Below are 22426 nucleotides of genomic sequence, written 5' to 3'. Positions count from 1 at the left end.
CGTTTGGTTTGGTTTGGTTTGTCCCTTCTGAGCTACTGTAGAAACATATGGGGCTCTGTGGAAGTGGACCTGCTTCTTCTTCTTGTCTAAGATAATGACGTTTTCATTTCTGCCAGTAGATCCCCCTTCATCTAAAGTGTTTCAGCTGAACACGTTGATAAGAAAATGGCCGACACATTGGCCACATTTTCGGCCCAGCTCCTTCATTTGTTGACATATGCATTAAAATGAAAGCCAACCTCACCTGTGACGTGAACTGAAAAAAAGGATAAATGAAGAGAAATTACGAGATAGGCAGAGATGTTGGGGCTCTGAAGAGTGAGGAGCTAATGAGACTTGAATTAAGAGGAGTGCAGGGGAAAAGTATAGCCTGCGCCGCACTCCCACGTCAAGGAGAGGACAATTATAGTGTGCATCCGTGTCAGCTTTCAAACTCCACTTCCTTTCATTTTTCTTAATTACCGGGCAAATATTCTCTGCTCTTCTGCTTCATTAGCTACTTTGTTGAGCGTTGAGTGATGTCAAAGAGATGATGGAAGGACAGAGCAGTGAAGCGAGAGGAGGGGGGAAATGATATCACCGAGAGCCCTTGTCTTTAGTGCGAGATTAGGTCCCCTAAGAAGGCCTTCTGAGCGCCGCCAGCCTCAATAACTCAAGCAACGACTCTGACAACCAAATGACTGTAGATTATGGTTTTGATGGGTGACCCGCTCCTGTCTGGCGAGCTAAAGGGATGTTCGGGCGTTATAAATTTTGGTGGGTTATCTCTCCTCAGCAGGCGCCTTCCCATTGTAGGAAAAAATGTCTTTATATTCGCGCTGAGCCATTGTTTCAGATGAGGAATGTAAACGGGAAAACAAAGCTAGATATAAAACAAATGCACACACCCACGCGCAGAAGATTTCTTTGCAAGTATTAAGATTCAAAAAGTGTATTGTATTCCATTAGGATATGGTCAGCAATCAAGCAGACTCCTATCAAAATAAAAGCATCGGGATGGAAAATAACCGTTTGAGCTCATCAGAGCTCCTTCTCTTAAAATACAAAGCTTTATCTTTGCTGAAAACCCACAGGAACCCGACTATTTTCTCCAATTTAGACAAATCTTGTTAAGTCGCCCGCCCCTGGAATCTCTTCTCTTATGTGTGCCTCTTTTCTCTTCCTCGCTGTCTTTAAGACTTCCTTTGTCTGTCTCCCCTCCTCTCTTTCCACCCTCTGTCTCGTTTCTCCCTCTTCAGTGCCTTCCCAAACGGCGCAGGCGAAAATTGTTATTCCCAAGTCATTATCTTATTTGTGTGTCTCCACTCAGCTGTAAATCCTCCAGGTATTCCTCTCTATTCTCTATTAACTCTACCGCAGTCAGGCTTCAGCTGCCAATCACAAAACATTGCTTAGGGAAGAAAAGAGGAGTGGAGACAAAGACAAGGAGAGACGAAGGAAGAGAGAGAGAGAGAGAGGTCGAAATTAACACAGAAACAGTGAGCCATGCAGAGAGGATAAGTCATTGAAAAATACAGATAAAAATAGACAAAAAGAATGTGCGATATATAGAAGTGAAAGTGTCTTTTAGGGGTAATAGGGGCTACAGGGCCAAACGAGAGTCCAAACGAGGGGTCAAGTTCGCTGGCTGGCATGGAAACGACTGGAAACGGAGATAACTCTGTTCCTTTCTTATATTTCTGTGGTGAAGATAAGACTGCGTGCTGCAAATGCAAAGAATATTCCACACTAATTGGAGCCGGAGTAAACACAGGCATCAGAAAGTCTGCGAGAAGGATGGAGACTTAAACACTCAGACAGTTGTGAGCTGAATGCACCGGAGACGTGATAGACGCTGCTGCCTGGTTTTGGAAATCAACATTTCAGTCTGTTCGCTTGATGCAGATGTTTGCGTGCGTGTATAGGGGATCGTATGCAGATTGCTACTGGAAGTAATGAGGCTCCAGTTTAAGGACATTCTCAGTTGCATGTAAAGTATGTGTGCACAGTAACTTTGAATTAAATTTAAAGTGACACATTGTTTAAGAGTAAGCTGTTAAAACGTATAATCTGTTGTTAGGCTGTTAAAGGCTGCCACATGTTGGATAGAGCCATCCAGTATTCAGAAACAAACATGTCCTCACAAATACTTGACTCCACTCCTCGTCCCAAAAATATCTTACAGGCCGGGCGAGGAATGTTGGATTTGATGTCATTAGGCTGTGTTCGTGTTTGCTGCATTCACATCCACTATGTTGCCTCCAGGGTCTCAGCTAAAGAGCCACATGCATTTATTTGTGTTTAGTGACCTTGTAGCCATTATGTCCCAAACAGTGCTGTAAGAATGCATTGATAGAGTTGTATAAGACCTTCTTTCTGTAAAAGTGCTCCAATTATGCCTCTCTGACAGCAAAACAACAAAAAATAGTCCCAGAAGTCATTCTGCCAATGCCACATTTGAAGACACTGGAGCTAGCTAAACCTGCAACCTGCATGTCTGCAGACTCCTCGGCAGCCAAACTCCAAGAATCTCCGCCCTCTCTGCCAAAAGGATTACTAAATTTAGTCAAGCGATTAGCGGCAAAGAGAGTGAAGGATTTTGGAGAACTAATGACCTACATAGGAGCAGAGTATATGGTCCTCTCTTGAAAGCATCACCTTGCCAAATAAGTCCCTCTGCATGCTTTAGTGAAGGATTCTTCACAGCAAACAGATTCCAATTACAAGCAGACCTCACTCACTGCGGAGGCATGTACTCTGCATCATATATTCTTTTTATGTACAGTTTATGTGGCTCCAAAACCCAGCGGTGGTTTCCACTGCACTTCAGTCCTGCACAGAAAAACAGCATGTGCTCCGTGTGTTGACTTAAATGAGTGGTTTGTGCTGCAGGAAACAAAAATATAGTGATAAAGCAAACAGCAGAGACCTGAGGACAACCTTTCACCTGGTGTGACCGGAGTAAATATAAAGGAGGAGGACCGTAACAACTGCACAAACACTTCATAGATTGATTCAAACGTGGCGCTAATGATGCCGTACACCCAGTGATGCTTCATTTACATATGGTAAATCTTTGAACAACTGCATCCTCAGCGAGCAATGATCCTTCATCATTCCATCCACCCCACATATATGGTGCAAGCTCACTCAGGTACTGACACCTGATCTAGAGGGGTAATATTTAAACTATGTCAATTTCAACATGTTCTCACTCTTGCTTCAGAAAATAGGCACCACTCTGTGGTCAGTTTGGCACATGCAAGGCTCTGTATTCAAGCTCTACTAAACATGACACATCTAAGTTTTTAGAATTTCAAGCTTGTAGACAAATGACGGGAGCCGGGATGTCAAATTACTCCTACATACGGAAACCAGCACAGTTGCCACCCATGTCCCTGCCTACAGATTCCACATTTCCATGTAGAATCTGTAAATAGAGATTAGGTACCTTCTGAAAGTGCATGACAGGTTCACAGTGCATGGAAGTGGAGGAAGTTAAATGAGGCAGGTGAGGACTACAGTATGGATGGCTGCATAAGGAGGATAATGATGATGAGGTGCAACAGAGACAGACTTGGAGATGGACGGTTCTTATCTACACACGTTTGGTGCAGGGCTAGAAGATCTTTATGGAGGTAAAACACTGGGAGACCAGCAGAAGAACATGACTGTAAAATATGTTTAGTACTGCGTCATCCTGTTGTGAATGAAAAAAGGGAAGTTTGTGTTTGTGCATCTGAAGCAGCTGAGCAGTGGATTATCCTTCCTGCAGTTTACCACACTGTCCCCTGATGACGTAAGAAAAGCCGGATGTATCAGCAGACGTTGGGTTGTTATTTTGTAACTTTTTATATTTTCTGTATATCAAAGATCTGCTGTAAAAAAAGGAGATGGAACTGCTTTTTCAGCATGATGGGAAAGCTCTCGAGTGTGCATCCTGACATGCGAAGCAAGAGCTGTTCACTATACCTCCATTCATGCCAATCAAAAGAAATGTCGCACTATATTTTTATGCTGTTTCTGAGAACGTTCCCAAAAGTGAATCGAGCAAATCACTGACTGACGTTGGCGAAACTCCCTCTGCTGGTATAAGGATGGAAACATTGAAGATGTGTTTGTGGTGCCAAAGAAGAAAGAGTGATGCTCTTCTAAACGGGCGCACTGATGGATTTAGAACAGCTACATGGAGACGAGAACAACACCAGACCATTACAGCCTCAAGATAAAGTGAGGACACGAGAATTCATGTCCAAAGAAGATTCAGTAAACCTAATCCATGCTTTTATCTCTGGTGCTTTACACTACTGTAATGGGTTATTCCCAGGTCTGTATAAAAGCCCTCAGACAGCTCCAGCTGATTCACAACACTGCTGCTGCAGTCTTAACAAAGACAGCTGAGCCCATCACTCCAGCTCTCAAATCTCCGCTCTGGATTTCAGCCTGTTTTTGTGTTTCAACGACCAAAATACATCTTTGAGCCTATATGTTATCATCTGATTCACCACCCGGGTCAAGCAGGTTTGCGGTGACTTTATTACATTCTCTCACATCATATTGAGGAGCTGTCAATGAAAAGAGATTTTATAATTCTGACTTTTAACTCAAGGCTGAAACCTTGTTTATTCATCAGTTTCTAATTACCTCAGGCTGCTCTGAGGTATGCAGCCGAAAGGTGAAACTTCATGTTTCTCAATCGTTTATTTTGCTTAACCAGAACCTGGCTTAAGAAAAATAGTTAGAAAATGAAGCTTGAATGATTTCTCAGCTTGTCTTCATAAGAGGCTTACTGGAACTGTACATGGCCCACTGTGTGTTACATGGATGCAGTACCATGAGAGTCATTTTTGATAAACAAGCTGCATTTTGAGGCTATTTTATTCACTCTTGGAGCCTTTTTTAGATTCAAATAATGTGTCATAATCAATGACTGTATGTATAGATGGACGACGCGTCTCCATCCGCTCTGATTGTACAAAATTCAAGCCAAAATACCTCCAGAGACGGGCACTGCCATCTTGTGACGCTGACGCCCTTTTGAGGCAGAGTTGCGCAGTGGCGAACGGCAGGTGGAGCGGCCATAGCCACTTCCTTTGACCAAAACACACACTTAACTTACCGGAAAAAAAAACGCAAGCATCCTGCACGTTGGCATGTTTAACAGCAGAGCAGCTTCTTTGCGTTGGTCTGAAGCAGACGTTCACAGATATGGAAACTTCAGTGACTGTAGTGATTGTTTTATCACTAAAAATGACTCATTCATGCTTTTATTACTTTCCATTTGGACTACTGCAACTCTGTATGTGGGGGTCAGTCAGTCCTCCCTCTCACGTCTGCAGTATGTGCAGAACGCTGCTGCCAGCTTTTTAACAGGTACACGAAAGCGCGATCATATCTCCCCTGTACTCGCCTCTCTCCACTTGAAATTGTATTACTTGTTTTTAAGTCGCTCCATGGGCTGGCTCCCTCTTACCTAGCTGACCTTTTAACCCCCTATAGACCACCAGACCACTTTAATCAGCTTTTGTTGTTTTAAATGTGCTATCCAAATAAATTTGACTTGACTTTTAGTTACGTCTCTTCTCGTTGTTCGTCCTCTACTCTGCTAATCCGGAACAGATCGGCTGCAGGAGCATTTGTCAACAGAGCTGTCAATCATCATTTTAACAGTATCAAATAATTAATTAAAAATAAACTTGTCAGAAAAATGAACACTTGGATTTAAATCAGCATGATAAGAACTAACTATAATGACAGAAACCATGTATTTCTTTGACTCATGTCTCATCTGTTAACGGGGAGGAGGCGGGCTTTATGACCTATACTGCAGCCAGTCAGCAGGGGGCGATAGAGAGGGTTTGGCTTCACTTTTAGGGAGCTGTCATGTCGGCCATCTTCTTATACAGTCTGTGGTCCTAATCACTGAAAAATTAATAAGTGCCCTCTTAATAAATTCATTCTGAATTGTGATGTTAAAATTTTCAGATACAGTTAAACAAGTTCTGCACTGTTCACCTCAGATCACCTGTCTGTCTATCTGTCTGTCTGTCTGTCTAGCATAAAGGCATGCTGTGGGAACAGATGAGTTCGGTCAGCTACCTTTACAACCGCACCAACAATCATGAGGAACAGAAAAGTGCTTTTGTATTAAAAACCAAGAGGCCATTTCAACCTTTATTGAAAAGCTGCTACAGAGGCTAATTTCTTTAAGTTGCTTCTCTTTGTAAAAATCTTTTTCCCAGTTCAGAACTGTTACACACTACTGCCAATTCTCCTCTACTTTCCCTCCGTAACTTGTGTCACTCAGTGCTGACTGTGAGACCGACCTGTTATAAAAGAGCTCCTATAAAGAACAGGGCAGGCCGCAGAGTGACGGTGAATGTGAGCAGAGCAGAGAAAAGGGGCAGTAATACTAATGGCGTTAACACTGGCAGAGAGGTTTAGGCTATAATGGCATACCGCCTATATAAACTATATGCCATTAGCCGCCACTGCATGGAAGATCAGGGCTGTGCACCAGTTTGGCTCAACATTATGAACAAAATAACACGTGTAAGACATACAGTAAGTAGGATGGAGGCTCACACTGCCCACACTTGGAGCCCGCTTTGGCCCCTCAAGCAATCCACAGTGGCAGACATTACATGGACCACATATGGGGTTCCAAAGAGACATTCCAGCTCCTCACTGACTAAAGTGTGTCCAGCCCGGACACATTGGCTGAACAGTCTCTTCGTCCTTTAAACACACACATACACTCAGTGATTCACTGTCACATCTCTCCTCTCCCGCTGTCCCATGCGACGCAGCGAAGTCCAGTCCCGACTGCTCTCCCTGAGTGAGGAGCTGGTACTTCTTGTTTGTTCTCCTCTTCCATCTCAGATTGGTAAACACAACTGCTGTCTGTGCTCTGCATGGGAATCAGCCGGGGTGCCCGCTCAGCCCTGTCTGCTTGGATTAATCCTTAACAGGTCAAGGTCAGACACATTACAACAATGCCAGGCCGGTAATAAGCATGTCTGAAGATTTCGCAAGCTCTAATTTAATTCCTAGAGCGTTATGTGGAGCGGTTAAGGGACGGAAGGAGGGAGACAGAAAGAGGGAGAGAGGGTGAGGGGGAAAGACAAGAGGTGAAAGAACTCAGCTGCTGAATTAATGGCAAGCTGCCGCAGGACCTCGTCACTGCACCGCTAACAGTTTTCCTCTCTAACCCGCTCTGCACATCTGAATGTGGCAATCAGCTTCATTGGAGAATTAACAAGACCATTAGAGTGGAGGACACAAGCAATCAGTGTCCTCTAAGTTTGCCGTGCCGCCTCGCCAAAATAAAGCATTAGGGCTCGTCTGATCCTTCTTCAAGAAAACACATTTCACACACGGCGAAAGACGCAAACAGTGGGAGCAAAGCGTCGGGAAAAATAATTTCTAAACAGAGCGTGATGTTGATTTAACGCGAGGAGACAAGACCATGCATTCTGTGTTGGTCTTATGGGACGTCTGCTCTGCATTGTTTCTTGTTGTTCCTGTGTATGGTAATGGCCTTATATATCCTGGTAGGCCGGGGTTGTTAGCAGAGAGCGCTGCTGGAAATTGAAAATCTCTGGTCGGGTTCCAGGATTGTTTTTGGAGACAGGAGGCTGTACCTGCATGTATATGTAAAGGCAGGTATTCCATCACAGAGAAGTTAGTCACGTACTCGTATTCCAATGAGAAAGTATATATTTACAGGGAAGCAATGCATAACAAATTCTAATCAGACTTTCTTATCTGTTAAATATGAGCATAAAAAAGACCTATACATTCGTGTGAATGCTTTGTTATTAAATTGGCAGAGACACCTGCAGTCTGAGGACTATAACATGATTGATCCGTTCCAAGCAGCGCTGCGCCCTGATGGTGTTCAGTCAAAATGTTAGTAGAGTGTGTGGGTTGACTTTTCCACCCAAGGCTGAGAGTAACTGGCTGCTGTAACGTCAGGATCAGCACAAACACACAGACCTCGCTCTGGTGATGAGTGACGGACACACAGATACATGGATACGGCTAAATCAGTCACACACACATATACACACGTATCACATTAAGCATACATTACTGCTGGTCATAAGGAAAAATAATTTATTATAGTTCAGGTAATCTCCATAACACACCAGTAATGTTTTTTCTTGCTTCATGCTTGAAGCACAGATTTTCAGCTTCAGCCTGGTTCATTTCTTAAATGAGGAACAAATTAAACCGACCAGCACACGTGTGCAAAAGTCCCCTTGTGATGGTGGCTGGAGGCCATACATGCTTCAAAGATACACAGGACCTTTACTGAGAAGAACAGGGTTCAATACCTGAGACGGGTGATCGATATTGATTTCATCTTCAAAAAAAAAAAATAATAATATTAAAAAACACACTTTTCTTAACCCTGATCTTATATTTTAATATATTTTGTTTTTTGTGTCCTTGTGTGTTATTTCTGTTTAATGTAACATTTATTCTACTTATATTCTAATCTATTTTTGTTTGACCATTTTCAAAATAAAAGGGAAGATTGAATATTGCAAAAGAGTCTGAGACCCACGAGAACATGAAGTCTGGGAATTCTAAAAACTGAGGAAAATTACAACTGACGAGTTACAATTAAGAGAAAGTGTAAACCTGAGCATTTTTCTGACTGGACCTGATCTTAATACATTTAGTTTTTTTTGTATCTTAATGTGTTCTTTTGTGTCTGCTTAACGTCACATTTATCTTCCTGCTCTTAATGTTCTAACGCTCTGTTTTTAACTGTGCAAAGCACTTTCGATTGCTCTATGGTGCTTTGCAAACTTCTTGCTTTACATAACCTCTGTTTTTTGCCAAAATGATGAAAACTGTGAACGTTTTAATATGTTCATTATAATTGCTAAAACTCATAAAAGGATTTCAGAAAACTTCATTTTGAAATTCAAACACAACTGTTCCTTTTCATTATTTTATACTTCAATACTTTATTTTGAAAGTCAAACAAAACAGTTCCTTTTCATTATTTTATACGTGACTGCTTTATTTTGAAATTCAAACAAAACTGTTCAATATTTTATTTTGAAAGTCTAACTTAAGGTTGCATATGTGGAGCCTTGCACATGCAAAACTCTTACTAATGAGGGAACTTAAAAGCCTGTGTTATTAACCAAAGCATACAAAGTATAACTAACAATCTGCTAAAGAGAAAACAGCAGGAGTGTATGAGAGAGACTGTTCGATACAAAGGCTGAGCAAGAAGGGCTGAGGGCACACTGCAGCCTAATTTAACTAAAGGTCGTTATAGCTACTTAACAAAAAGGATTTATTTGAGCATTCTCTCCTTTAATTTAAGTATTATCAAGTTTAGCTGAATAACCGTCCTTGGTCTACGTCTCAGAAAGATTGTTTTTATGTTTAAAAGAGATCAACAAGGTCTATTTGTCAGAGACAGGATACAAAGGCCAGTCTTTGTTTGTACATCCATTCATCCACCATAACCTTGTTCCCAAGGCTTTTTCAGCAGGACAACAGTCTTATGTCAACATTACTACTGAACATATTTCATTTGAACAAACCATCGATTCCGAATTTTTGTGGAGGGAACAATCACTTCAATCAATCAATCAAATTTTATTTGTATAGTGCCAAATCATAACCAGAGTTATCTCGAGGCACTTTGAGGCACCGACTCTTTGTTATGTCATTTAAAGAGAGGCCCAACCCAACACCTATGAAAGGTTGCCTATGAGGGAACCGTTAACACTGTGGTATTGTTTCTGTGCTGAGAGCAGTCCCACATGACAATTCTTCAAACTGTAAGCTAGTCAGGCAAGTGAATTAGGCACATGTCATGTGTTTAATCTGTGTGAAAGAACGGCTAATTGAAAAGAAAAACAGCACAAAGAGAAAGAAAAAAGCAGAGACACACACGGACAAACAATCAATAGATCCATAGCCGTAATGATGTGTCTGAAAACAGTATGTAGTGCTCCCGCAGGGGCCAGCGGACCGTTTCATTTTAAGGCCACACATGCACCACAGTACTACACATTTATCATAGAGCAAAGGGAGGTTATGGACCCCGGGAGAAAAGAGCATTGCAGATTACACACACACACACACACACACACACACACACACACACACACACACACACATTGAGGCACACTTGATACACGCTACACAAACAGATGCATGATCAACACGCACACGCACACATATCGATGCACGCAAGCATGTACACATTCCTCTCCATGCTCACACACAGCCACGAACACAGCTGTGAGGCTGAGTTAACATAGGAAAAAACAAATAGTTACAGCTGCTGGCCGTATAATGACACCCTGTTGGCTTCCTGTGACAGTAATAGCCCTCCGAGCAGCAGTGGAATATTACGGCTAGTCACACAAAACTATCAGCAGAGGAATTTCCTGCAGCCAGAGCCCGGCACGAGGTGAGCATTTGGAGCCCAGTTTGCATTTTTAAAGAGGTATGGCTCAACTAAGGCTAATAAATGCATTTATCTCTCATCTGCTGAATTTACATGGGGTGGCCTGGGCCCGAAGAGTTGCTTTGTGTTTCATCATATAGGACCAGTGCTCATGTTTATCAAGCATTCCTTTTTCACACCCAGGAATTGCGATGAAATTTAAACGAGCACTAAAAATACTCCGACCAGTTGGATTTGAGTTATTTATGAAGCGTCCTACAATCGCGCTCAGCGTGGAGTAAAACTTTTCGTTTGAGCATCAGTGATATGATGAGTTTTTGACACTTATTCCACGTCATGTGGGAGGGAGGAGGACGGATCGAGTTATTTCTTACTAAGGTTAGATTGTATGATGAGCAGAGTGGAGGCTTTAGCTCGCATAATTAAAGTAAATTACGGTTTAGCTGGACTGAATCAATCAATCAAAAGCCGAGTTTCTGACATGTTATTGAGTGGCATATACTCTGAATGTCAATTTTTACATGCATAGTCAGAAGTGCTTAAAGCCATATTTAAGAAGCATTGGAAATTCTCTTTACACCCCGACGGCGATCAATAAATCAAATGCTCTGATTAATAACAAAAAATAAATCTAGTCTCTGTGTCTGTCACAGGCTGTGATAAGGCCATCCTGACATTTTATTTAGACCAAATTAAATGACTAGCTGGCTTACCTGCAGGTCTACCTAAGTACCTGCCTACCTTACTTGAACTCACAATTTAGACATAAGAACAGGTAGGTCTACCTGCTTGGCATTTCTGCCTCGGATGAAGCCATTGTGCCAGCCGAAGGGTCATCAGTCTGGAGCCGCCCTTCACTGCTGTTTAGCTGCTTTAATCCCAGAACATCTTGAGGTGGTGGAACAGCGGTAGGGACGTCTCCCTACCGCCCCCTGCAGCTGGCCGTAGGACCCTTTCTTTCCCCATACCTTGTGCTTTCTGCTGAGCCACAGCCAGAAGCTCCCCTGTTCTAAACTAGTGAGCTATTTACACAAGAATTTTAAAGTTAGAGAACTTTAAAAACTCTTACACTTGCTGGTTTCTCCAAAGTTGCCTACCTCCGCTTTTTTAAAATGGTCGCTTTCGTGTGAACTTTGCATCAGAGATTTCTATGAAAACAAAACGGCTGATCTTATTCCTTATGTCGTCATCCCTGTTAAACAACAGAGTTCAGATTTTACATTGAAAATACCGCCTATTATTATATTTTTTCTTCTTTCACATCCATCAGAATAAACTAAATATTTTTATTCTACAAATCTGTAGTCTATGTAACTGATTGCCAGCATCACTGAAGGCCTGTTGACATTTTCCTATTACATATTCCATACTTGTTGACAAGCACAAAGAATAGCTGCTGTTAAAATGCCAAACACAAGAGGCTTCAACAACTTACAACTACAAGCTGCTATTCCCTCTCTCCAGACAGGCAAAGCAGCAAAGCTATATTTTTAACTTCTAAACTGGATGTGTTTTTTTTTCCAGGCACAGAAACTGATCCCTTTACATAAATCCATTTTGAGAGCGCATTCAGCACTTACACCTTGTGAAAAAGTGCCGGCAGCTTGAGTAATAGCTTGGCACATCTTTCTTATGACACAGAACAGGCGTTATAAAAGCGACTTGATAGGTATGGTAATTGCTGCCAGCCCAAAGACTTGAAGACGCCAGCCTTGATTCTTTAGAAGGTGTACAGATAAATAAGCCTCTTTTAATGAGAGTCTAGCTCACGCTGAGCTTACACACTCATGCTCAAGCAACGCAACTCATCCCCTGTAGGGATTACACCTTGTGCACTTCTTCAGTTAAACACCACCATTCATCTGTAGAAGTATGTGGTGTGAGTGACAGAGTTTAAATCGTTATTCACGGTGAACAACCCGCTGGAGCTCTCCTGATAGCCCTTCACAGTTGACTCAAACGACCCCGTGTTTAGAGTGTTTGGAAATGTGTAATAGGATTTCTTGATTTAATAGGATACTATTTCCAAATTCCAAACTCCTATGTTGTTATTTTTCTAAGTCATAAATCAGTGCGATCAATAAGGTACTGAGAATGAATCACTTGGGTCTGAGTACTGACTGGTGCTAGGACCCTACAGAAACTGAAGGAATTATTTTTTCTCTATATAAACTCACAAGGCTCTGCACATTTGTTTTCAGGCTCAAAGTGAAAACAAATGAAACATCCATCAGAAGTGGTATTGATATTTTATGCATTATGGGCATGGCAAGAAGGCTCGACAGCGCCCCCTATAATATTTCCAACACATATTCCAGCATTAGCTTTGAGCTAGATGTGTGAAGTTTCAAAAATCATGTCCAGATCTACAAAACAGGCCTTTGGAGGCAATCAGGAAGTCGGCCATCTTTGATTCATCTTTTTGCAATATACTGGGATCTTATTTTATTAACTCCTCCAACAGACTTATGTCTGTCTAGTTTAACTTGGACAGCACATACTGTGAACATTCTTCAGTCTGGCTGTAAAAATGGGGAAGTTGCTGCAACTAAAGTAGATAACACAGTGTCCAATCAGCTCTTGGCCTGAAGACGTCTACCTGCATATGTGAAGGTTCTCAGTCATCCAGGTCATGGTCATTTGAAGCTTAATCCAAAAAGCAGGTGGACTTGGTTCTTGAAGAGTTGCCTTTTGAATTAGGCTTCAAATCTATCTGTCAAAGCATCACCTTCTGATAGGGGAAGTAAGCCTTGTGTGACATTAACATTGCGTTATGGAAGCTGTTGTACTGCGCATGGTTAGGGCTTGTTTATGTGTTTTCTCACCATTTAAATCCTTCATGTGTCTTCATTCATAGCCTTGTCAAACGGTCAGTGTCCGTTCAGCCCGATGTTCCCTTTGGTGAGAGGGCCTGTTCAACGCTGCCTGCAGCTTGAATTTATATTTAAACTTAAACTTTATTAAAGTTATTTCAATTGGCTCAAACTCTTGTTCGAGCTTTAATCTACTCCTTGGCTTTTATTTCTCATCTCTTGGAAGAGAGCGTATAACCATTAAATTAATAACACTAAAATCATTGACTAAAAACCACTGCGATTTAAATGACCATCAGTTTCACGATGTTCTCCGAGACAATATAACCCTCAGCAGGGATGGAGAGTTGTGCTTGCACATAATCAGACTCACTGAGCAGAGCCATAAGACAGTTGGCTGCCTGATGATGACCGACGACTACAGTTCAAAGGGATACACTAGATCGCACACAGCATAGAGATATGGCTTCTATGATACATAACACTCAGCATGTTGAATCCACATGCTCCTCTTCCTGTCTATTGCTTTAGACACATCCTCACTGCTGCCATTTATACCAGTCAGAAAATCAAAGATGCGTGAGACAGACTGCTCTGAACAGACGACTAAAGAGCTCGCAGAGTTGAGGAAAATTAGGAGATTGAGGGCACTTCCTTCTAATTTGGAAACAAAGGGGGAGAGGAATAACACAGAAAGTGTCACTTCCTATATGACAAAGAAAGGAAGAGAGGCAGAGAGGAAGACGGAGAGGAACAAAGAGACAAAAGCGCAAACGGGAGATGCTGAGCGACTGTGTCTCATCCTTTAGCCCAATGGCACAGGACTCAATCAAATTCTCCTCATTCTGGATCATGCATTAGCTTAGCAAGCAGGGACCTTGTTTCGCTCCCTCAATTAAATGCCCACCCGCACATAATTAACGACTGTTTTGTCCACAGATCAATAAAGGGCCTGTTCATTAAAAGTCCCTTTGCTTCCTCAAAGATCCCCTTGGTTAGTTCACTGTTGCATCTGAGGAGGTGGCCGCGCCTGGCAGAATTACCATTCCGGTTTCATGTCTGCAGGTTTTTTTTTTTTAGCTGGTGGAAGATAAGGAGGGGAAGTCAAAGAAGGACTGAAAGTGTGTGGAAAGCTTTTGAAACCAAGGACTTATGGGAACTTATTAGTTTGAATGGAAGTATCAGAGGGGCGGCCCTAGCTTGGCTTTTTATCTTGTACGGAGGCCAGTAATTACAATACAGTAATGCGGAGGAAACAACATGTACTAAAAACACAAGCAAAGAAGAATGTGATGCTTTAATTACAGTGTGGTGGGCCTTGTTGAAGGGTCACTAATCTGGAAATATCCAGCAAAGACATCAAACTTTGAATATTTATGGCTGAAGAAAAAACATGGAAGAAGTGCAGCAAGTTTGAAGGGCAACTTTATAAACTGTGTAAACACCATCCTGCAATGAGTCAGAATCAGTACATTGAGTCTGCAGTCTTCAGCCACATCAGTGTGTACAGACGCAAAAACAAAAGGCCTGTCTGTGACTTCTTTAAAGATAATAGATCAATAAACGCAGCAGGAACTGGATTTAACACGGAGCATGCTTCGCTACCAGCCACCTGCCATAGCTAACATACTGAACAACGAAGATACACACACACGCGCACACACGCACACAGTTTGCCCCTTGTAATGATCAGTGTGCACTATGCTGTTGCCTCTCACCTCTCCCATCTGCCATGGAATCAAAGCATCTCTGGAGATGGATAACAAGGTTTGAACAAACAGCAGTCTCATACTGGGGTTTGTTTTTATTGTGTTTATAGGATTACCCGTCTCAAGCAGTATCTTTGAATTACACTACAAATTCATCTTTTTTTGTTGTTGTTTTTAGCACTATTGTAGCTAGTAAAAAAAATGACCTTTAATATCGTCTGTGGTAACAGTGTTACTTGTACGGCTCTGTTTTCTTTGTAACTTTGTTTTGTTTAATTTCACCCTCACTCTGACATTGTTCCCGAGGGGTTTGCTGGGTACAGACAGCAAATGAAAGCCAGGCAGGTTTTATAAAGGACATATGACACAAGGTTTTAACCAGCACATGCTTTTAGGCTGCTTGGGCCAGCCTGCTGTTTCCCTACCCGACCTTTTATTAAATATGTCCTTGTGCTTTAAGCAGACCCGTCTGTTACCCCTCTATGCAGACGATACAGCCAATTATCTCTCTCATGAAGATATACTTCTGAAGACTTGAATAAATAAATCAGCTCTGTCATGTTGTATGTGAATGTCTGAAGAAGTAAATATGATGCTCGACCACAGATTAAGTGCTGATCTATGCTTTTATATAACTATACGGAGTATGATGGAGTGCTGTCCTTAGATTTCAAACAGTAATAGGCAGTAGCTGATAATACAGGTGTGTCCCTAAATATGTGGTCTAATGACTTACTTGCTTTTCTTATTAAAAGATTCTTTATTGTACATTATAACACAGCTGTGTTAAATACTTGATTCTGATTGGTTAATTGCGGCATTCCGAGGTCTGCTATTTCTCGATAACAGACTGTTGCTATGAAGAACAGACTGTTGCTAGGGATGAGGCTCTAACCACACAATCCACAGGACTAAGTGTTATCATATCAATCCGCCGAAAGAAGTCCGGCAAAATTGACGTCGGTTTGTTTACAGAGGGAAAAAAAGAAAAGAGGCAAAAACAGCGGAAAGAAAGCAATTAAGGTTAAAGATGCAAAACTGTAGACGGCACGTGAAGTAAACATTAAACAGAACACAGTAAGGGATACGGCGGCGTTTAAAGACGGTGAATGGAAAAGAAAATTTCACCAGACTTGACAGAGGCGAGTCAGAAAACCTCAGGTGCTGCACTGATTCCTGTTGCCCCGTTCAACTTGTCTTACTTCACCATCAGTGGAAATGTTTCCATTTAATGTGAGTGATGATTAGTTAGCCTGTTTGAAGAAGGCTACAGAGTTCACCGTTGCTATGGGCGCAGCTCTCACTGTGAGTAACGGACTATTTTGAAGCGAGAACAGAAACATCATTTTGAACTTCCAAATCAATATTTTGTGGAGACAAGAGCTCACCTTGTCTGGGTTCCATCCCCCTATAGCAACCTGCTCACTATACATTATCCCTTATATGTGGTCTTCAATTGAATATAATTTAACATAATATTAAATTGTATAACGCATTGGTGCATCCGTAATGAGTCAAAGGTGCCTCTGCCAAATCTCCACACTCCCATGCGTATGCCATTATTTTTAATAATAAGAATATCTAAAGAATCTTTGACTTGACTTTTCACTGCATACAACTGAAATCTGTTATCTTCTTCTTTATTCTACAAAGTTACGACAGAGCTGATAACATATCTTTCTTGGCAAAGATAATAAAAAAGAAAATGAATTAAACTGGCAACAGTTATTTTTTCATAAAACAATCTGTTCCCTGAATACTTTCTTCATCTGTTTTTACACGAAAGCTCGATTTTTCAGAGCCAATTTAGAATCATTCCACTCTTGGTCAATCTCGCTGTAGATGGATTCCCTTGTGTAACATCTGGCAGTCTCTAGGCAGCGTGCATCCCTCTATTCACTCTCCTGTCCATAAGCTGGTGTAAAATTGCTCCTTTGAATCTCCTCCACAGCGGATTCCTCGTATAGAGAGGCAGCCTTTCCCTGCGCACACTCAGAAGCTCTCTTTATTTAGCGTAATATGCTAAACACAGCCACATAACTTCCCTCTGTCTCTTTCTTTAGACGGATGAATGTGGCAGAACGGCGCTGAATTCCCCAGCTCCCATCGTTCTGATGTGTGCCAGTCTCTGGGATTACGGGACATATTGAGGCATGTGAGTAAACAAGTATGAGCAAACGAACTCAGAAACACACACACACACACTCTCACACACAGTTACAGACGCAGCACACCAAGTATGGATCAAAACACTGGTGGCAGAAATGAATATAGATGGATACACTCAACAACCAGTGATTTTTCACACACGTTTTTAAAGCTTGCACATTACAAATGTTACTGAACTGTGAGAATTTGAGATTTGGAAAAGCCTCTAAAAGCTCTCCAACTCCGATTGCAGATTTAACAGTCATATTTTGATTTGAAGAAGTTAATCCAAATCTTTGGTTATTAAACATCTGGGGCGGAAGCAACGTGCTCTAAAGACCCATCATTCCACTGCCCTAAAGCACAACTGTTCCTGCGGGTAAGATTTTAAATATTACTCATTTTAAATACAGTAATATTGGTGAAGATAGAAATGTAGAACATGAAGTAATACCTCATTTTAAAGTAGTCCAAGGCCTGAATCATTGCGTACAAAAGCACTGCAAATACAGCAGAACAATTATTTCTGTAAGGCCGATATAGTCAGAACATCATAACAGTGTTTTGGCCTTGTTTGTTGATGCATTATTGATGACACTGCAGTGGTTAAAAATGGACAAACATAAAAATAGAGGATGACAGTGTGATGAAAGAGACGGGCTACAGTACAGCAGCATCCCTCGCCACATGGAGCGATCCACCGCTGACAGTCATCTGGCCTGTGAGCCGCACCACAAAGGTCAGCGTTGTCGGTGTTATTGTTCAAGTTATTGTCATGAAAGCATGAGTTTCTCTGTGTGTGTTTGTGTGTGTGGAGGCTTTGCCTTGTTGTGTGTACCAGTTTCTCTGTGAGTGCAGGAAGTCTGGTTTTGATCAGTGCTGAAGGATTTAAAGCTAGTAATACCTTATCCTGGCGTGGTACCAGTGACATACTTTTCACTAGTCTACCTCTTTGAACTGCAGATCCTCTGTGGGGTGAAAAAAAAAGCAAAAACAAATCACATATAAAATCCTCTTTTTGTATCTCTCAGGATGCAGCTTTCAAGTCTACTGTAGCTCTTGGTTGTGCTGCTGCTGAACCTTGTTTGACACGAGGAATGTGACATCTCACATCACATCATCATTTTGGGTAGGATATGCACGTATGACAGCAGGTGAAACGTTTTGGGATTTAATAAATATTGTTATTAACACTACAGGATATGCTAGCTTAGCTTGGCATTGGCACTACCTGCATGTTTTAAGCTCACCTCTTAAAACATCACGACATACGTACAAAAACAGTCATCTATAAGGTACTTATTTGTGTGTTTGGTTGTTGTTGTGCTGTTTTCCTTGTAACCTCACTGCAATAACACTCCAAGAAGTAACAACCGCCCAAAAAATAGTCCCCCATGTAACTCAATTTGTCCGTTTTCACTTCAGTTTTGTGAGGGACTTCCAAGACTGAACTAAGCTAGTTTCTCTCTGCCTAAAGATAAGCTAACCACCTAGCTATAGCATCATCTTTAACACTCTCTCACTACGCCTGGGCAAGAAACAAATACATATAAAGTTTAGAACCATTCATTTAAAGAAATGATGAATATATAAAACTCCTTACTAACTTTTTGTTAAAGGCACCTGCTTGTAATAGGGTTGATTTAATCGCCTCAAGTGCCAATGTGCCAGCAGCAGCCTTGTGCCGTGTCAAAGTGTCCTTGAGCCTGACACTGAACCCCTGCTGCACCTGCTCGCTCATCACTCCACACGGCAGCATCGGACTGAAATGTTAATGTATATGTCAAGTGTAAGTGTCAAATGCTTCAGGTCGTGCTAAATGAGGACTGTGCTGTTAAATGTTTAGCACACATAAAAAGGTCTGACTAAAACATAAAACGTTACAGTACAAAGCCTAAACGTGTTAAAGTCTAATACAAGGGAACTTTTTAATCGATGTTGGATTCGAGACATTCATTAGGATGTGACGCATCCTTCCTACCTTAATGAAATGCAGAGCATATTACCTTAATGAGTTATTTCGCTTGGAGAGCATGTTTCACCATAAGGCTGCGACTAATTCCTGCAGGACATCTACAGGCTATCTCAGATTCCTACAGGGTGTCTATGAGCCATGGAACACACACACACACACACACACGAAATGACAGCAGTCTCAAAACATCACCCCCGGATGTATCAGATTATACCATGCAGTACATTCAATTACATCTGATGGCAGATGCTGTAAGTAACATCAAACACATGTAATCTTGCAGATTGGATCCTTCAGTCAGATATTAACCCTGATATCCAAAGGCCTGACACAGGACTAGACATATTAAGACAAGGAGCAGTCTGCGAGGGCTCTAAGCTGGCTGACTCAGCAGTTTTGGGACGAGGGTTAAGCCAGAGCGTTGGGAATACACATACTGTAATGAAACACAAATGAGGACAGAATATTGAGTGATTCGCACATGGATTGGAAACAGCGTCACTCTCCCCACCTCTCTCTCTATTTAATCGACTCAGCTTTAACTAACTGACTTATTTTATTATGCTAATCAAGTGTTGATTACCGCAAATGAAATGCAGCTGTTGTGTTGTGCATACAAAAGTCTTGTGAATGTAATAGATTGATTAGTAATAATGGATCCCATTAATGCATTTATTCAAGAGATTTCGCTGTGATTATGTGCTGTTCATGCTAGCCACTTCATCTGTATTTAAAGAGGAGTCATTGTCTTTAACAGGCCTGAATTTCTCACTTCAGACCTGTAAGTTTGTGGCCTTTTATGTCAAACAGTTATTGTATGTTATGCTAGAATTAAAGTGGTATGGCTGTTGCATGACAAAACAATTATACAGTTTCTCCCTTTTTGTTCTCTTAAAGACGTCATCACCTGGGCCAACGTACGCATGAAAGTAGATAATAGCCGGTCGAATCAAACAGTCTTTGTGGTCAGTTTACTAATGGTTGTCTAAACATCTTTTAAAATGATTGAAATGGAGGCGCTAAGCAGCCCTTATTATCTCGTAGTCCACAGCATATGCAAATAACAGACTCACCATCCCTCAGTCGGGTGACCTTGCTGCCACTCCGTGCGAATGATGGCTCCCAGGTCCTTCAGGTTGTCTTTACCACGCCATCCGACATTAGTCTCTCTCGTTGCTCTTTGGCTCCTCTCCGACTTCTGCAAAATAAAACAGACCCCTGAGTGAACTTCATTGTTTTTCCCAGTTTAAATGATCAAATTCCCCAGTTAGATTTTAGCGGCAGGGTTAGGGGGCAGGTGGGGAGGTGGAAACAAGGAGGAGAGAAAGAGGAGGAGGCAATTTGCTAATGGAATATAGAGAAAAAATGAGCGTGGACCTTTCTCAGTAAAGGATGAAAGAAGCGGCGGGGAAAAAATAATCTCCGTCTGTCTGGAGAGAGCGAGAGTGAGCTATAGGGCAGGCGCTAAAGTGGTTTTAAAAAACCCCATCATTAACTGTCATCTTCATCTCAGGTGTGCGGCTAGAGAGCGAGGGATGGAGGAGGGGAAGGGGGAGAGGGAGGAAGAAAAGGGGGTACTGTATTTGCCCAGCAGATAATTCAATAGCCTACAATCTTCATTTAATTACCAAACCACCTCCTCCCCCTTACCTTGAGTGTAACATGCAGGGGTCTCCTGAGATTGCAGTGCAGCTATTTAACTATGTTAATTACAACCTAACTTGACTCTAATCACACAAACTTCATCCTGATGATGGAAATTTAAAAAACCTATCTCCTGAAACCAAGTCGCCCTGTAACTGTGTGACCAGATTACAAGCCCCAGGCTCTGTCAGCAGGATGAAGCTGCAGGATTTAGGCCTCTTAACTCTTCTGAACATTATTTAAAATCTCTCTGAACTGGCTGGAATGGAGGTCATGTGAACTGGTTGGATGTTTGGCTTACTGAGATGTGAGCACAAACATCATTTTAAGACCTCTAAAAGGATGAAGACACACGCTTTGGAGTCTGCAGTCTTCTATGTTGCAGAATAAACTCTTTTTGGGTAAATATGCCAATGAGGAGATTTCAACAAACAGAGTAGAAATACAGAGCCTCTGACTTGCTGTGGAGAGAAAAAAAACCCATCAAGGCCACATTTCACTGCACCTGGTGCTGAAAATACAAATGTCTGCAAGAGTAACCATTCTTTAGTGCAAGAGCTACAGTATATAACTAATTCATCATGCACTGTAAAGTCTAAACCTTAATTTACTGTTATTACTTTTTTAGCATTAATTTAGGTGTTAGGTGGAGTTTGCATGTTCTCCCTGTGCATGCATGGGTCTGTCTGTCTCTCTGTATCAGCCCTCTGATTGACTGGCGACCAGCCCAGGGTGTACCCCCGCCTCTCGCCCAGTGACAACTGGGATAAGCTCCAGCCCCCCCGCAACAACCCTGAACAGGATAAGCGGTATAGATAAGGGATGGTTTGATGGATGTTTATAAAACAGATACGCTTTTTAAACACATGCATCCACCCAACCTCTTATAAGAGCAAATCTGCACCGCCCAATCCACAAAAATGTTAATCAACCAACGGAATAGAACCCGACCCAACTTGCAAATAGCCAGCTTCATTCATTATAGTGGCACAATTGTCAACACCGCGCTCTGCAGCACTGTACAGGGAAAGCGCTAGTTATCTGACCAGTAGTGAGAACACCTTGGCTACATGAACAGACAAATAGTTCCGGACGGCGCCATCAGGCGTCACTTATCACCGATTCACGGCCAGACCAACTGCCTCATAATGTCTGTTACTACACTATTGTTATCTCAGATTACAGATTACAAGTTACAGCCATGCAGATGATCAGGGTTTGCTTTCCCCATAATCTCTTTCCATGAGTATTACTTTTTAATGAGCCAGCAACAAATGTCTCCTCGCTAGTTAACAATCAAGTTGAAGCAGGTTCACTCAACTCCATGCTTCAAGGAGCAATGCTGGTCTCATGTGCGGTCTGTCTGGACACACTTCAGCACACTCAGCAACTGCACCCAAAAATGCATTTCCAGCAAACAAACGTGCATTCAATGGATTTATATTTCTCTCTCTCTGGAGCCTCTTACAAGATAGGAAGTCACCATGTTTGATCAATTTTAACTTTAGAAATTACAAATACATTCCATTCCACATGTCACATTTGGGGTAACTGTACCACGTTTTCAATCAATCAATCAATCAATCAAATTTTATTTGTATAGCACCAAATCATAACCAAACTTATCTCAAGACACTTTACAGAAAGAGCAGGTAGACCGTACTCTTTTTAAGAATATATTGCTGACGGAGAAACCCAACATGAATCCACC

At 41.8% G+C, this 22426-nt stretch overlaps 1 long non-coding RNA gene across 1 annotated transcript in view; it reads right to left on the bottom strand.

The window, feature by feature from the left end:
• LOC138605461 (uncharacterized) overlaps positions 1-22426 on the bottom strand; it is a 96231-nt gene that overhangs the window by 25651 nt on the left and 48154 nt on the right. Inside the window, exon 2 of the long non-coding RNA XR_011309325.1 lies at positions 20145-20269. This is a non-coding gene — a long non-coding RNA (uncharacterized lncRNA). The remainder of the gene's footprint in view (positions 1-20144; positions 20270-22426) is intronic.

The sequence above is a fragment of the Semicossyphus pulcher genome, unplaced genomic scaffold (genome assembly GCF_022749685.1).
Source record: "Semicossyphus pulcher isolate SPU_LCO1_2020_fin unplaced genomic scaffold, fSemPul1.0.p SCAF_3, whole genome shotgun sequence".
In the NCBI taxonomy this organism is placed as follows: Eukaryota; Metazoa; Chordata; class Actinopteri; order Labriformes; family Labridae; genus Semicossyphus; species Semicossyphus pulcher.
This window is presented reverse-complemented; position numbering and strand designations above follow the sequence as displayed.